Below are 16,722 nucleotides of genomic sequence, written 5' to 3'. Positions count from 1 at the left end.
TCAAGGTGTCAGCAGGTTCACTTTCTTCTGAGCCCTCTCTCCTTTGCTTGCAGACGGCCACCTTCTCACTCTGTCCTTAGGTGGTCTTTCCTCCTAGTGCTTGTATCCCTGGTGTCTCTCTGTATACTCTCACATCCTCTACCCATGATTACACCAGTATGATTAGATTAGGAACAACTCATGTGACCTCATTTAACTTGAATTACCTCTTTTGGAGACCCTTTCTTGAAATACAGTCACATTCTGAAGTCCTGGGGATTAGGGCTTCAATATATGAATTTCAGGGCAACATAACACTAATGAACATAATAAATGAATGTAGTAGTTGACAGTATCACTAAGAGAGAAGGAGATGGAGGGTATGTGGCTTCTATTTAAAGCTGTTGTTGTAGTTTAGTCTCTAAGCCATGTCTGTCTCTTTGTGACCCCATGAACTGCAGCACGCCAGGCTTCTCTGTCCTTCACTGTCTCCTTGAGTTTGCTCAAATTCATGTCCATTGAGTCAGTAATGACATCCAACCATCTCATCCTCTGTTGTTGCTTTCTCCTCCTGCCTTCAAACTTTCCCAGTATCAGGGTCTTTTCCTAACAGTTGGCTGTTTGTATCAGGTGGCCATGGTATTAGAGCTTCAGCTTCAGCATCAGTCCTTCCAATGAATATTCAGGATTGATTTCCTTAGGATTGACTGGCTTGATCTACTTGCCATCCAAGGGACTCTCAATAGTCTTCTCCAACACCACAGTTCAAAAGCATCAATTCTTCAGTGCTCATCCTTCTTTATAGTTCGACTCTCACATCCATACATGACTACTAGAAAAATTATAGCTTTGACTATATGGACCTTTGTTGGCAAAGTGGTGTCTCTGCTTTTTAATGTGCTTTCTAGATTTGTCATAGCTATTCTTCCAAGGAGCAAGCATCTTTTAATCCGGAGACTGCAGTCACCATTCGCATTGATTTTGAAGCCCAAGAAAATGAAATCTGACACTGTTTACACATTTTCTCTATCTATTTGCCATCAAGTGATAGAACCAGATGCCATAATCTTCATTTTTTGAATGTTGAGTTTCAAGCCAGCTTTTTCACTGTCCTCTTTCACATTCATCAAGACACTCTTTAGTTCCTCTTCACTTTCTGCCTATTAAAGTGGTATCATCTGTATATCTGAGGTTGTTGATGTTTAAGGTACACACACCAGATTCTTGCCAAATATTATATAAATTAGATCAGCTATATAGGTTTACCAATTTACACAAAATACAGTGGGCAAAGGGACATGTTAAGTCATACGGAAGGATTCATCACAATCCAGACCTTAGAAAACTACAGAAGATATAATTTGTTTTTCTTTGATGCTTGGATTATAGGAAGAGATGAAGGTAGACAATGGAGAATCTTTAAATAAAAAGACTCAAGAGACATATTCAGTTCAGTTCAGTTCAGTCACTCAGTCATGTCCAACTCTTTGCGACCCCATGAATCGCAGCACGCCAGGCCTCCCTGTCCATCACCAGCTCCCGGAGTTCACCCAGACTCACGTCCATCGAGTCAGTGATGCCATCCAGCCATCTCATCCTCTGTCGTCCCCTTCTCCTCCTGCCCCCAATCCCTCCCAGCATCAGAGTCTTTTCCAATGAGTCAACTCTTTGCATGATGTGGCCAAAGTACTGGAGTTTCAGCTTTAGCATCATTCCTTCCAATGAAATCCCAGGGCTGATTTCCTTCAGAATGGACTGGTTGGATCTCCTTGCAGTCCAAGGGACTCTCAAGAGTCTTCTCCAACACCACAGTTCAAAAGTAGCAATTCTTTGGTGCTCAGCCTTCTTCACAGTCCAACTCTCACATCCATACATGACCACAGGAAAAACCATAGCCTTGACTAGATGAACTTTTGTTGGCAAGGTAACGTCTCTGCTTTATAATATGCTATCTAGGTTGGTCATAACTTTCCTTCCAAGGAGTAAGCATCTTTTAATTTCATGGCTGCAGTCACCATCTGCAGTGATTTTGGAGCCCAGAAAAATAAAGTCTGACACTGTTTCCACTGTTTCGCCATCTATTTCCCATGAAGTGATGGGACCAGATGCCATGATCCTCGTTTTCTGAATGTTGAGCTTTAAGCCAACTTTTTCACTCTCCTCTTTTACTTTCATCAAGAGGCTTTTTAGTTCCTCTTCACTTTCTGCCATAATGGTGGTGTCTGCATATCTGAGGTTATTGATATTTCTCCCGGCAATCTTGATTCCAGCTTGTGCTTCTTCCAGTCCAGCATTTCTCATGATGTACTCTGCATATAAGTTAAATAAGCAGGGTGACATATTAACTATTGTGAAATATGGATCCTAATTTGAATTAGGACAACTGGAATACAAACATATTTGATAATTTTAAGAAATTGTAAATTTTAGGGAGCATGATAATGACATCATGATTGTGTTTTTTAATACCTCTTAATACTGAGAGATATTTACTGAGATAATTAGAAATAAAATTATATAATATCTGGCATTTATTTCAAAATAAATTAGATAGGGATGGTGGCAAAAAGGAATAGGAGTATAAATAAACAGCTTGGAAAAATGCATTGATAATTGCTTAAGCAGAGTGATGAATATTTAGATTCATGATTAAATTCTGTCCATGTATATTTAAAATTTTTTATAATAAAAAGTTGTAAAGTTTTATACTGGCATTTTTAATTTAGCAGATGATCACAAAGTGGTATTTGGTACATCTTTTTAGTTGTTTTTCCTATTGTAATGATGCATTTTGGTGAATCAATCTGTCTGTCTCCTGAGCTTTCCCTGCAAGGTTAATTATGTGCATTGGAGAGCTAGCTGAGGTTCGGAGAACAAGCTCTGGTTGGAGGAAAGTGTTTCTGCTCTCTGAGCAAACTACCTTATACGAGCGTTAAGCTTTGATGCTACCCTCATTAGCACAATATTTTAGTCACCTGTGGTAACCTGCCCAGATGTTTCTCTGATAATGTTCAGCTCAATAAATTTAGACTTCACACAGTGGTGCTTGTCATTTTATGCCCTCCTGTCCCAAATACACTTCAAAATATGTCCAATCCAGCTGTTAGCTTGACTGCATAAGATACTGTAATAACACTTTTGAGGACTGGGGTGATATTTGAAGTGTTTCACGAATCTTTCCCCCCTGGGTTGGAAAATAGCTTTATCAGAACCAAAATTAACGTCCAAATCCATAGTTTCTATTTTACTTTCCATGGTAGCATTGCATTTAAAAAGGATTCTAGAAGAAAAAAAAAAAAAAAGGGATTTTCTGATTTCTTACATATTAAATGAACAAGAATGTACTCTAAAACAAAATTATTCTATCTCTATATTTTTATTACAGAATATGTAGTTTCAATGTTCAGGTCAAAATTATAAAATTTTAGTAATTCTATAAGGTTTAACTTAATAAATTAAAGCTCAGAAAACTTTGTGATTAAGATTAGATGAAATAATGGATGTAAATGCAATGCTTATCAGTTTCAGATACACAGTAAGCCCTCCATAAATGATAGATACAATGACGGTTATAAATTTTTTTTTCTCAAAATTATATCTAGGAGAGAATTTTAAGCCTAACTATTTTATTTATACTATGTTTCAAAGACAATCTAATATTTTTAAATCCAGAGATGATTTTTTTACTTTAACCAAATTAATACTTGTTTAAATTAAATTGAGATTTTAATAAATCCCCAAAATTGTTTTCACTCAAACAAAAGTGGCTAACATCTCCAATTTCAGCAAAGGATTATACAGAAATACTCAGAATAATCACTGAGTCAGTATTCCTTAAAAATAAACCTTTTAAAGCAACATCATATGAAGGAAAGTTCTTATATATTTTTCTATTAAGGGTTCCATAATTGTTACTATAAGTTGATCAGATTCCTCCAGATTCATTTACTCTGGATTTTATTACTTTAGTATAATAAAATTTTATACATTTTACTATATGGTTCAAAAAATTCACAAAGGCATGTGTTAGGATTCTGGTACTAATTTTTAAATGCACTTTTAATAAAGAACCAGAGATATGTTTCAGAAAGGTCTATCTAGGAGAATAATCTCAGTTTTAGTCTGTCTATATTCCTTCCCCGCCCCCCCAAATTTTCTGATACTAACCAAGTGTTGTTATTCTTTGGCTTGAAGCCTTTATGTACCTGGTACTCCATTATGCTTTGACTTTAGAGAAAGGTTACAATTTGTTTTTTTCTGGGAGAATATGCTCCCAGCTGAAAATCATTTCCTTAGTTGAATAGAGGATCTCTTTGCAAAAATTTTCTCTGTTATCTCCTGAATAATTCCTACTATGTACAGAAGAATGAGATTGATTAACAATTTCATCCTCAATAACTTGTGACCTTATTATTCATAGGGCACATGAAACTTATTGATTTTTTACATTAAGGAAAGATATATTAAATAATATAATAACCTTCACATAGAGTGTACAGTAGGCAAACCTATGGAAAAATTATGTTGTCCAGGATTGAGAAGATGCAAGAAAGGTTTAACAAGGACCTAGAAGAAATAAAAAAGAGTCAATATATAATGAATAATGCCATAAGTGAAATTAAAAACACTCTGGAGGCAACAAATAGTAGAATAACAGAGGCAGAAGACAGGATTAGTGAATTAGAAGATAGAATGGTAGAAATAAATGAATCAGAGAGGATAAAAGAAAAACGAATTAAAAGAAATGAGGACAATCTCAGAGACCTCCAGGACAATATTAAACGCTACAACATTCGAATCATAGGGGTTCCAGAAGAAGAAGACAAAAAGAAAGACCATGAGAAAATACTTGAGGAGATAATAGTGGAAAACTTCCCTAAAATGGGGAAGGAAATAATCACCCAAGTACAAGAAACCCAGAGAGTCCCAAACAGGATAAACCCAAGGCGAAACACCCCGAGACACATATTAATCAAATTAACAAAGATCAAACACAAAGAACAAATATTAAAAGCAGCAAGGGAAAAACAACAAATAACACACAAGGGAATTCCCATACGGATAACAGCTGATCTTTCAATAGAAACTCTTCAAGCCAGGAGGGAATGGCAAGACATACTTAAAATGATGAAAGAAAATAACCTACAGCCCAGATTATTGTACCCAGCAAGGATCTCATTCAAGTATGAAGGAGAAATCAAAAGCTTTTCAGACAAGCAAAAGCTTAGAGAATTCTGCACCACCAAACCAGCTCTCCAACAAATACTAAAGGATATTCTCTAGACAGGAAACACAAAAACGGTGTATAAACTCGAACCCAAAACAATAAAGTAAATGGCAACGGGATCATACTTATCAGTAATTACCTTAAACGTAAATGGGTTGAATGCCCCAACCAAAAGACAAAGACTGGCTGAATGGATACAAAAACAAGACCCCTACATATGTTGTCTACAAGAGACCCACCTCAAAACAGGGGACACATACAGACTGAAAGTGAAGGGCTGGAAAAAGATTTTCCATGCAAATAGGGACCAAAAGAAAGCAGGAGTAGCAATACTTATATCAGATAAAATAGACTTTAAAACAAAGGCTGTGAAAAGAGACAAAGAAGGTCACTACATAATGATCAAAGGATCAATCCAAGAAGAAGATATAACAATTATAAATATATATGCACCCAACACGGGAGCACCACAGTACGTAAGACAAATGCTAACAAGTATGAAAGGAGAAATTAATAATAACACAATAATAGTGGGAGACTTTAATACCCCACTTACACCTATGGATAGATCAACTAAACAGAAAATTAACAAGGAAACACAAACCTTAAACGATACAATAGACCAGTTAGACCTAATTGATATCTATAGGACATTTCATCCCAAAACAATGAATTTCACCTTTTTCTCAAGCGCACATGGAACCTTCTCCAGGATAGATCACATCCTGGGCCATAAAGATAGCCTTGGTAAATTCAAAAAAATAGAAATCATTCCAAGCATTTTTTCTGACCACAATGCAGTAAGATTAGATCTCAATTACAGGAGAAAAACTATTAAAAATTCCAACATATGGAGGCTGAACAACACACTGCTGAATAACCAACAAATCACAGAGGAAATCAAAAAAGAAATCAAAATTTGCATAGAAACGAATGAAAATGAAAACACAACAACCCAAAACCTGTGGGACACGGTAAAAGCAGTCCTAAGGGGAAAGTTCATAGCAATACAGGCACACCTCAAGAAACAAGAAAAAAGTCAAATAAATAACCTAACTCTACACCTAAAGCAACTAGAAAAGGAAGAAATGAAGAACCCCAGGGTTAGTAGAAGGAAAGAAATCTTAAAAATTAGAGCAGAAATAAATGCAAAAGAAACAAAAGAGACCATAGCAAAAATCAACAAAACCAAAAGCTGGTTCTTTGAAAGGATAAATAAAATTGACAAACCATTAGCCAGACTCATCAAGAAACAAAGGGAGAAAAATCAAATCAACAAAATTAGAAACGAAAATGGAGAGATCACAACAGACAACACAGAAATACAAAGGATCATAAGAGACTACTATCAACAATTATATGCCAATAAAATGGACAACGTGGAAGAAATGGACAAATTCTTAGAAAAGTACAACTTTCCAAAATTGGACCAGGAAGAAATAGAAAATCTTAACAGACCCATCACAAGCATGGAAATTGAAACTGTAATCAAAAATCTTCCAGCAAACAAAAGCCCTGGTCCAGACGGCTTCACAGCTGAATTCTACCAAAAATTTAGAGAAGAGCTCACACCTATCCTGCTCAAACTCTTCCAGAAAATTGCAGAGGAAGGTAAACTTCCAAACTCATTCTATGAGGCCACCATCACCCTAATACCAAAACCTGACAAAGATGCCACAAAAAAAGAAAACTACAGGCCAATATCACTGATGAACATAGATGCAAAAATCCTTAACAAAATTCTAGCAATCAGAATCCAGCAACACATTAAAAAGATCATTCACCATGATCAAGTGGGCTTTATCCCAGGGATGCAAGGATTCTTCAATATCCGCAAATCAATCAATGTAATACACCACATTAACAAATTGAAAAATAAAAACCATATGATTATCTCAATAGATGCAGAGAAAGCCTTTGACAAAATTCAACATCCATTTATGATAAAAACTCTCCAGAAAGCAGGAATAGAAGGAACATACCTCAACATAATAAAAGCTATATATGACAAACCCACAGCAAACATTATCCTCAATGGTGAAAAATTGAAAGCATTTCCTCTAAAGTCAGGAACAAGACAAGGGTGCCCACTTTCACCATTACTATTCAACATAGTTTTGGAAGTTTTGGCCACAGCAATCAGAGCAGAAAAAGAAATAAAAGGAATCCAAATTGGAAAAGAAGAAGTAAAACTCTCACTATTTGCAGATGACATGATCCTCTACATAGAAAACCCTAAAGATTGCACCAGAAAATTACTAGAAATAATCAATGACTATAGTAAAGTTGCAGGATATAAAATCAACACACAGAAATCCCTTGCATTCCTATACACTAATAATGAGAAAACAGAAAGAGAAATTAAGGAAACAATTCCATTCACCATTGCAACGGAAAGAATAAAATACTTAGGAATATATCTACCTAAAGAAACTAAAGACCTATATATAGAAAACTATAAAACACTGGTGAAAGAAATCAAAGAGGACACTAATAGATGGAGAAATATACCATGTTCATGGATTGGAAGAATCAATATAGTGAAAATGAGTATACTACCCAAAGCAATTTATAGATTCAACGCAATCCCTATCAAGCTACCAACAGTATTCTTCACAGAGCTAGAACAAATAATTTCACAATTTGTATGGAAATACAAAAAACCTCGAATAGCCAAAGCGATCTTGAGAAAGAAGAATGGAACTGGAGGAATCAACCTACCTGACTTCAGGCTCTACTACAAAGCCACAGTTATCAAGACAGTATGGTACTGGCACAAAGACAGAAATATTGATCAATGGAATAAAATAGAAAGCCCAGAGATAAATCCACGAACATATGGACACCTTATCTTTGACAAAGGAGGCAAGAATATACAATGGATTAAAGACAATCTCTTTAACAAGTGGTGCTGGGAAATCTGGTCATCCACTTGTAAAAGAATGAAACTGGACCACTTTCTAACACCATACACAAAAATAAACTCAAAATGGATTAAAGATCTAAACGTAAGACCAGAAACTACAAAACTCCTAGAGGAGAACATAGGCAAAACACTCTCCGACATACATCACAGCAGGATCCTCTATGACCCACCTCCCAGAATATTGGAAATAAAAGCAAAAATAAACAAATGGGACCTAATTAACCTTAAAAGCTTCTGCACATCAAAGGAAACTATTAGCAAGGTGAAAAGACAGCCTTCAGAATGGGAGAAAATAATAGCAAATGAAGCAACCGACAAACAACTAATCTCAAAAATATACAAGCAACTCCTACAGCTCAACTCCAGAAAAATAAACGACCCAATCAAAAAATGGGCCAAAGAACTAAATAGACATTTCTCCAAAGAAGACATACAGATGGCTAACAAACACATGAAAAGATGCTCAACATCACTCATTATCAGAGAAATGCAAATCAAAACCACTATGAGGTACCATTTCACACCAGTCAGAATGGCTGCGATCCAAAAGTCTACAAATTATAAATGCTGGAGAGGGTGTGGAGAAAAGGGAACCCTCTTACACTGTTGGTGGGAATGCAACCTAGTACAGCCACTAGGGAGAACAGTGTGGAGATTCCTTAAAAAACTGGAAATAGAACTGCCTTATGATCCAGCAATCCCACTGCTAGGCATACACACTGAGGAAACCAGAAGGGAAAGAGACACGTGTACCCCAATGTTCATCGCAGCACTGTTTATAATAGCCAGGACATGGAAGCAACCTAGATGTCCATCAGCAGATGAATGGATAAGAAAGCTGTGGTACATATACACAATGGAGTATTACTCAGCCATTAAAAAGAATACATTTGAATCAGTTCTAATGAGGTGGATGAAACTGGAGCCTATCATACAGAGTGAAGTAAGCCAGAAGGAAAAACATAAATACAGTATACTAACGCATGTATATGGAATTTAGAAAGATGGTAACAATAACTCTGTATACGAGACAGCAAAAGAGACACTGATGTATAGAACAGTCTTATGGACTCTGTGGGAGAGGGAGAGGGTGGGAAGATTTGGGAGAATGGCATTGAAACATGTAAAATATCATGTAGGAAACGAGTTGCCAATCCAGGTTCGATGCACGATGCTGGATGCTTGGGGCTGGTGCACTGGACGGCCCAGAGGGATGGTATGGGGAGGGAGGAGGGAGGAGGGTTCGGGATGGGGAACACATGTATACCTGTGGCGGAGTCATTATGATATTTGACAAAACTAATACAATTATGTAAAGTTTAAAAATAAAATAAAATTAGAAAAAAAAAAAAAAAAACTTTGGCCAAATAAACTCTCTGAGACTTGCACACATAAAAAAAAAAAAAAAAAAATTATGTTGTCCTAGAAAGTTTTTCACCCACTCCAGTGTTCTTGCCTGGAGAATCCCAGGGACAGGGGAGCCTAATGGGCTGCCATCTTTAGGGTCGCACAGAGTCAGACACGACTGAAGTGACTTAGCTGCAGCAGCAGCAGCAGAAAGTTTTTCAGTGCACATAACATAAATAACCAATGTTCATTGAAAGTTTATTCTTTTTACTTGCTGTTATAAATAAGACATATTATATATTTAATTATAAAAGGATTGAAGATCAACCAAAACATTGACTGCATTGACATAGTGATAAAAATACAGAATATAAAAGTTATTCAAAAATATTTGAGTTGCATGTGCTTTTTACTCACTTTGATTTTAGTACCTATGTCTGACAGCAGTTAATCACACATAGCTTATCCTTTCCCTTCTTATTTTTATAACTGGCTTTAAAAAGCCAAACATAGATTAAAGAAGTGAACGATATTTTTCTACTGTTTTTCTCCATAGTATATATAAAAGTATATATGAAATGCATCTGGGAATGTCTAAGGAAGAATAAGTCCATTCATACATCTGTTTTTTAAAGGGATATATTTGACCACTATTCACCTGTATCTACTATAAAGTGAATAATATACAGTTAATAACATTCTGATTACTACAAAGTTATTGTTTTTCCTGACTTCTGCTGAACCCAGTAACCGAAAATACTGAGATCGAGTCCATATGTGAAATGGGTTCGGGTAAAGTTTGACAAAACATGCAGGTCAAGTTTAGATTAGAAAAATTTGTTCACACATTTATTCCTACAGATCCTAAAATGTCAACATATCTGACCATCTGATTAGGTTTCCATGAACAAGTTTGAGACATTACATGTATCACAACCTTTCAGTAAATAAAGCACAGTGAATTCAACTTCTTATAAAAGAATGGTTTTTCCTAAGGAACCTCTGAATGTCCATTTAACTAAGGCTTCTTTGGCTGATTAAAACATACCAGAATTTTTCTAGCTTTTTCATTTGAATGAGAAGGTTGTTGCTAGTGATAAAATTTTCCTTTCAGGGGCTTTGCATATAAAATTCCATTTGGATGACTGAAGATATGGATGCAGATTCTGATAGGGCTGCTTTAAAACATCATCCAACTTAAATAGTTTGCATTACCTTGTGTAATTAACTATAAAATTATTTAACATGAAAGATTAAGACTTCAAAAAATTTTCTCTTTAACTTGAAGTGACTTCTTATATTCCTCAAAATGATGGAATCCCAGAAATATGGGCTTATCCATGGTTGTTAATGGCTGTTTTTGTTTTAGTAAACGTATTTAGTGGAGAGTGAAAAAGTTGGCTTAAAGCTCAACATTCAGAAAACGAGGATCATGGCATCCAGTCCCATCACTTCATGGGAAATAGATGGGGAAACAGTGGAAACACTGTCAGACTTTATTTTTGGGGGCTCCAAAATCACTGCATATGGTGACTGCACCCATGAAATTAAAAGATGCTTACTCCTTGGAAGGAAAGTTATGACCAACCTAGATAGCATATTCAAAAGCAGAGACATTACTTTGCCAACAAAGGTCCGTCTAGTCAAGGCTATGGTTTTTCCAGTGGTCGTGTATGGATGTGAGAGTTGGACTGTGAAGAAAGCTGAGCGCTAAAGAATTGATGCTTTTGAACTGTGGTGTTGGAGAAGACTCTTGAGAGTCCCTTGGACCGCAAGGAGATCCAACCAGTCCATTCTGAAGGAGATCAGCCCTGGGAGTTCTTTGGAAGGAATGATGCTAAAGCTGAAACTCCAGTACTTTGGCCACCTCATGCGAAGAGTTGACTCATTGGAAAAGACTCTGATGCTGGGAGGGATTGGGGGCAGGAGGAGAAGGGGACGACAGAGGATGAGATGGCTGGATGGCATCACTGACTGGATGGATGTGAGTCTGAGTGAACTCCGGGAGTTGATGATGGACAGGGAGGCCTGGCGTGCTGCGATTCATGCGGTTGCAAAGAGTTGGACACGACTGAACTGAACTGAACTGAAACATATTTAAGGGCTTCCTAGGAGCTCAGAGGTAAAGAATTTGCCTGCCAATGCAGGAGACATGAGTTGGCAACCCGCTCCAGTATTCTTGCCTGGGAAATCCCATGGACAGAGGAGCCTGGAGGTCTACAGTCCATGAGGTCACAAAAGAATGGGACATGACTTAGTGACTAAACAACAACAGACATATTTAAAGAACAACAAAACCCCCAAACTATTTATATATGTATTTTACGTATACACATATGAAAAGCCCAGCATGGTCCTTAGGCATATTATGTGCTCAGTCGCTTCAGTCGTGTCTGACTCTTTGTGACCTATGGACTGTAGCCCACCAGACTCCTCTGTCCATGGGATTCTCCAGGCAAGAATACTGAAGTGGGTTGCCATGCCCTCCTCCAGGTTAGGCATATATGAGTAAATGCAAATTGTAAATCCTGATTGAGTAATGACTGTGAAGATTTTCCCCAACATTTAGAAAAGTTCTACTCTAATGCAGAAGAAATAATATACTATGGTATCAAATGCTCATTTCTGCTAAAGGAATCAACTACCGAAATGTTTTATTTGTATAAAGTAACAAGTGGTACAGATGCAAAAACAAACAAAAACCCAACAACTTCCCCAATACTACTTCAAAATGAGCATATCAAACTTGATTTTCTTTAGAATGTAGTTATTTATCTTCTGGACAAAAATGCTTAGTCAGTCTTCAAAGAAAAGCAATTACAATTTGAGGACACTTCATATTCGTCTCTGTTGCCCGCACCAATTCCATCTCATATGAATTTTTCCATTCATGAAAACGATTAAATTCTCCACTGCTGTCTGCGGCACCAATTATTTATTCTGGATCAGGACCTCTGGTAAAACTTCTTGCTCAAGCAGGATCTCTTTTCTTCTATGATTTGCTATCACCAGGTTCACTATCAGATATTTTCTTTTTGTACCATCTTTTTCTTTACCAGCTTTTTGAGAATTAAGAAATGCTTCAATTAACTCTGGACAATCTAAATTTTCTTCCAGCTCTAAAGGATTGTCTGTATCTGTTAATCTCTTCCATTTCAGGAAATACCTCACCTTCCCATTTACTACATGTCAGTCTAGTTCTTTTTCTACTATAAATTCTTCAGATTCTGCCTCTTTGAATTTTTTACCCTGTTAGTTCTGTTTCTTTCTCATTTTTTTTACATTAGAGGCACGGTGCCTAGTGATCCCCTGAGGGCAAGGAGAGGGAACATTGTAGGAGAGGGCCATGACCAAAGTCAGTGGAGGTTTCTCCTGCTTTGCCCATACATTTATTAAACCAAGTGCAATGTATTGAGGATAAAGAAACAAATATTTGGATCAAAGCCATTTATTGGCTATATATTGTATGTTAGTAATACAAAAGTGCTGCAGGTATTATAAGTAAAAAAGATGGTTCTGCTGGGGGAAATAAGTAGGTCAGTGACTAAAAATTAGGTTAATTAGCCCAGATAATAAGTACTACAGGAGTCTTGTTTGAGATGTGTGGCAAGAGCAAACTCATCATTATTTGGTAAGTGCTTTCTTGATTCTAATTTGAGGAAATTTAAAGCAATCAGCCAAAAATCTCCAAAACTAAACAACAAAAAACCTTGATACTAAAATGAGGATTTATGAACTATGATCTGTACTGACTGAATGGTCATCCCCTATACCCCTGCCAAAAAAAAAAAAAAATGTCCATGAACTAACCCCTGAAACCTGTGAATGTGAGCTTATTTGGGAGAAAGGCCTTTGCACATATAACTAATATAAAGACTTCAAAATGAAATCACCGTAGATTATCCAGGCAGACCGTAAATATCCTTAGAAAGATGGTGGAATATTTAAGACAGAAAAGGACAAAGTCGGAGTGGCTGTGTAAAGACCTAAGAGACAGAGATTGGAATTTCTCAGCCACAAGCTGAGGACTGCCCGGACCCACCAGAAACTGGAAAAGGCAAGGAAAGATTCTCATCTAGATGCTTTGGAGAAAACAGAGCCCTGACAACATCTTGATTTCAGATCTATTCTCTAGAACTGTGAGAGAACAAATTTATGCTGTTTAAACTGCTGAAATTGTGGTAATTTATTATGGCAGCTACAGAAAACAAATCATGATCTAATCTGCCTTATTTTGCAAATCATAGACAATTTTGAAAGTGTTTCAGTCACTACAAAGATGAAAGTGCATGTAGAAATGTCTATATGAATCACAGTAGGGAACATTTTCTTTATTACATTTAGATATATATTGCTTTTATATACCACAGCACATCATAGTGTTTGGTTTTTTTCCCTCTCCCCATGTCCATGAGTCTATTCTTTATGTCTGTTTCTCCATTGCTGCCCTGAAAATAAATTCTTCAGTACCATTTTTCTAGATTCCATATATATATGTTAGAATATGATATTTATCTTTCTCTTTCTGACTTACTTCACTCTGTATAATAGGTTCTAGGTTCATCCACCTCATTAGAACTAACTCAAGTGTGTTCCTTTTTATGGCTGAGTAATAGTTCATTGGGTATATATACCACTACTTCTTTATCCATTCATTTATCGATGGACATCTAGTTTGCTTCCATTCTACCTATTGTAAATAGCTCTGCAATGAACAATGGGACATATATGTCTTTTCAGTTTTGGTTTCCTCAGGGAAACCTGGGAAACCTAGGAGTGCTGGGTCATATGGTGGTTTTATTCCTAGTTTTTAAAGGAATTTCCATACCGTCTTTCCTAGTGGCTGTATCGATTTGCATTCCCACCAACAGTGCAAGAGTGTTCCCTTTTCTCCACACCCTCTCCCCCATTTATTGTTTGTAGACTTTTTGATGATGGCCATTCTGACCTGTGTGAGGTGATATCTCATTGTAGTTCTGATTTGCATTTCTCTAATAATGAGTGAGGTTGAGCATCTTTTCATGTGTTTGTTAGCCATCTGTATGTCTTCTTTGGAGAAATGTCTGTTTAGGTCTTCTTCACACTTTTTGATTGGGTTGTTTGTTCTTCTGGTATTGAGTTATATGAGCTGCTTGTGTATTTTGGAAATTAATTCTTTGTCAGTTGTTTTATGCTATTATTTTCTCCCATTCTGAGGGTTGTCTTTTCACCTTGCTTATAGTTTCCTTTGCTGTGCAAAAGCTTTTAAGTTTAATCAGGTCCAACTTGTTTACTTTTGTTTTTATTTCCATTACTCTAGGAGGTGGGTCATGGAGAAGGCAATGGCAACCCACTCCATTACTCCTGCCTGGAAAATCCCATGGATGGAGGAGCCTGGTAGGCTGTAGTCCGTGGGGTCACAAAAAGTCGGACACTTACTGAGCGACTTCACTTTCACTTTTCACTTTCATGCATTGGAGAAGGAAATGGCAACCCACTCCAGTGTTCTTGCCTGGAGAATCCCAGGGGTGGTGGAGCCTGGTGGGCTGCCATCTGTGGGGTCGCACAGAGTCAGACATGACTGAAGCAACTTAGCAGCAGCAGTAGCAGCAGCAGCAGCAGGAGGTGGGTCATGGAGGATCTTGCTTTGATTTATGTCATCAAGTGTTCTGCCTGTGTTTTCCTCTAAGAGTTTTATAGTTTTTGGTCTTACATTTAGGTGTTTAATCCATTTTGAGTTTATCCTTGTGTATGGTATTAGGAAGTGTTCTAATTTCATTCTTTTACATGTAGCCATCAAGTTCTCCCTGCACCATTTATTGAAGAGGCTGTCTTTGCCCCATTGTATATTACCTCCTTTGTCAAAAATAAGATGCCCATAGGTGCATGGGATTATTTCTGGACTTTCTATCTTGTTCCATCGGTCTATATTTCTATTTTTGTGCCAGTACCATACTGTCTGGATGACTATAGCTTTGTAGTATAATCTAAAGTCAGGAAGGTTGATTCCTCCAATTCCATTCTTCTTTCTCAAGACTTCTTTGGCTATTCAGAGTCTTTTGTGTTTCCATATGAATTGTGAAATTTTTTGTTCTAGTTCTCTGAAAAATGTCATTGGAATTTGAAAAAGATTGCATTGAATCTGTACATTGCCTTTGGTAGTACAGTCATTTTCACAGCATTGATTCTTTCTACCCAGGAACATGGAATGTTTATGTAGTCTTTGATTTCTTTCATTAGTGTCTTATAATTTTCTAGGTACAGTTCTTTTGTCTCCTTGGGTAGGTTTATTCCTAGATATTTAATTCTATTTGTTGCAATAGTGAATGGGATTGAATCCTTAATTTCTCTTTCTTATTATTCATTGTTAGTATATATAAATGCAATGGATTTCTGTGTATTGATTTTGAATCCTGAAACTTTGCTAAATTCACTGATTACCTCTAGTAATTTTCTGATACTATCTTTAGAGTTTTCTATATACAGTATCATGTCATCTGCAAACAGAGCTTTACTTCTTCTTTTCTGATCTGGATTCTTTTTATTTCTTTTTCTTCTCTGATTGCTGTAGCTAGGACTTCCAGAACTATGTTGAATAATAGTGGGGAAAGTGGACACCCTTGTCTTGTTCCTGATCTTTGGGGGAATGCTTCCAGTTTTTCACCATTGAGAATAATGTTTGCTGTAATCTTATCATATATGGCCTTTAATATTGTTGAGGTAGCTTCATTCTATGCCCATTTTTTGAAGAGTTTTCATCATAAATGGGTGCTGAATTTTGTCAAAGGCTTTTTCTGCATCTATTGAGATGATCATGTTTTTTATCTTTCAGTTTGTTAATATGATGTATCACATTGATTGATTTGCATATACTGAAGAATCCTTGCATTCCAGGAATAAACCCACCTTGATCATGATGTATGAGCTTTTTGATGTGTTGCTGAATTCTGTTTGGTAAAATTTTGTTGAGGATTTTTGCATCTATGTTCATCAGTGATATTGGCCTGTGGTTTTCTCTTTTTGTGTTGTCTTTGTCTGGTTTTGGTATTAGGGTGATGGTTGCCTCGTAGAATGAGTTTGGAAGTGCTCCTTTGCAATTTCTGAAAGAGTTTTAAAACAATAGGCATTAGCCCGTCTCTAAATATTTGATAGAATTCTCCTGTGAAGCCATCTGGTCCTGGGCTTTTGTGTTTTGGAAGATTTTTTATCACAGCTTCAATTTCAGTGTTTGCAATTCAGTTGCTCATAATTTCTATTTCTTCCT

The 16,722-nt window shown here is 36.7% G+C and overlaps 1 protein-coding gene and 1 pseudogene across 1 annotated transcript in view; one reads left to right on the top strand and one right to left on the bottom strand.

Moving 5' to 3' along the window:
• The window catches only part of GRID2 (glutamate ionotropic receptor delta type subunit 2), a 1,601,453-nt gene that overhangs the window by 1,168,236 nt on the left and 416,495 nt on the right, over positions 1 to 16,722 (top strand). The window lies entirely within an intron of this gene.
• Positions 12,190 to 12,817, bottom strand: LOC107132560 (chromobox protein homolog 3-like; annotated as a pseudogene).

Source organism: Bos taurus, chromosome 6, assembly GCF_002263795.3.
Source record: "Bos taurus isolate L1 Dominette 01449 registration number 42190680 breed Hereford chromosome 6, ARS-UCD2.0, whole genome shotgun sequence".
Lineage (NCBI taxonomy): Eukaryota > Metazoa > Chordata > Mammalia > Artiodactyla > Bovidae > Bos > Bos taurus.
This window is presented reverse-complemented; position numbering and strand designations above follow the sequence as displayed.